Source organism: Echinops telfairi, unplaced genomic scaffold (genome assembly GCF_000313985.2).
Source record: "Echinops telfairi isolate 266 unplaced genomic scaffold, ASM31398v2 ScPeMD7_25;HRSCAF=90, whole genome shotgun sequence".
Lineage (NCBI taxonomy): Eukaryota > Metazoa > Chordata > Mammalia > Afrosoricida > Tenrecidae > Echinops > Echinops telfairi.
This window is the reverse complement of record NW_022103922.1, coordinates 33,620,969-33,622,691: the sequence shown is the minus strand read 5'-3', so window position 1 is coordinate 33,622,691 and position 1,723 is coordinate 33,620,969.

Here is a 1,723-nt window from a genome sequence, read left to right as displayed (position 1 = left end):
CTGGAATTCCCTACACAGAGGAGGCTCAGGCCTGTACTCCTCTAGCTCCAGCCAGAGAAGCAAGTCTCTGGTCCGGAAGCTTTGAAACCCCTGCAACCCAGCCAGGAGCATGGATCCAGAAGAGTCTGAAGGTGAGTGACAGGTGTGGGAGCAGAGGAAGGAGTCTGGCCGGGAGTGAGGAGGCCTGTGTCTTGCTGGGGCTTATGATCTCTAACCCTGTTTGACGTGGGACTTCAGTTTCCCTGTGTGTAACAAGGGGTAGTCTAGCTGCTCTCTAAGACCCCTCTCAGCTCTACCAGGGTATCTTCTAGGCTGGCAAGAGCCCGTGTTTGGAGCTAGCTGCTCACTCTGAGCTTGCCTTAGCAGCAGGAGCCAAGGCAAGACAGAGGGAGAAGCTACACTAAGGTGTGGTGGGGAGTCAGGAAAGACATGAACATCATCCTAGTGATGCAAACACTGGACCTGGGGAGAGAGGACTCAGGTGGTCAGACAGGATACAGGAAGATGCCTCCCTGGGGAGACTGTGATGGAGATGATGTTTGAACTGATCCACAGATAGGATCTAGCCCAGGGAGAGGTGGAGCCAGAAAGGATATTTGGGGTCTGTGACCAAAACATCCTGATTCTGCTTTGAGGACCAGTGGTACAGAGCACCCCACCCCATCCCTCCTCCCCAACTCATCTTCAGACCCCTCTCCCACTGAGGAGGGAAGGCAGAGCAGGTCCCCAGGCTGGGAAGTCAAGCTGCTCCGGTGGCCTTGTCCCTGCTCAGAGGCTCCTCCTCCCCTGCTCATGCTGGGCAGTGCACTCCTGCTCTAGGGCTGATCCCTCTCCAGTGATACCTCCCAGGGCCCTGCCTGGTGGTGAATCTCTATGTGCCTTATAAGAGAAAGAAATACCCTGCCATCCCTGATGAACTCTTGTCATAGACCCAAAGATTTGGGGAGGTGGGGCAGAAAAAAAAAAAATAAAGAATGAAATGCTTGACCCCTATGGCATATACTCAGGCCATTCATATACACATGTGAGCCTTACATGTAGCACATACTTGTGGGCACATACATACACATCTACATACCAAGCAGAGGTTTGTGTACACCTGTGTATATGACCGCATAGGTGTGCAACCCAGTGAGGGTGTATATAAAACTCCAAACCAAGCTCACTACCATAGTGTCAATGCTGACTCATAGGGACCCTGCATTCAACAAGTAGCCGGAGGCTGTACATGCTGCCTAGTGATCTTAGAAAATAAACGAGGGACTGCAGAACAGTGCACCCAGAAGGGTGTGACCACCCAGCAGGGGAAGCACCCTGCTGCCTCTGTCTGCCCTTCTGCTCCCTGAGAAGTGGGGTGCCTGTCCAGGAGCCCGGTCCCAGAGTTTCACAACTAAATCTGGGAGGGAGCTCACCACTAATGGGCCCCAACCCACGGAGACTCAGGCACAGTCAGACTGAGACAAGACCTTGTACTGAGGCCCCGCTCGGAGCCCTCCCTGCAGCTGACTGCCCCATAATTCTCGGTCGTTGAATCTCAGTGTATAAGACTGCGAACTGTGTGCCAGGTGGGAGTGGCTAAAGGGAACAGTCCATCTAATAATGGGTAGAGGTCAAGTGAGACCCAGGGAGACTCCGATCAGGAAGAATTTTGCAACCATCTGCAAGACTAACAGCAAAATATGGAAGAAAGAATCCTGCAGAGTAATGAGCCTCCTATATGCAA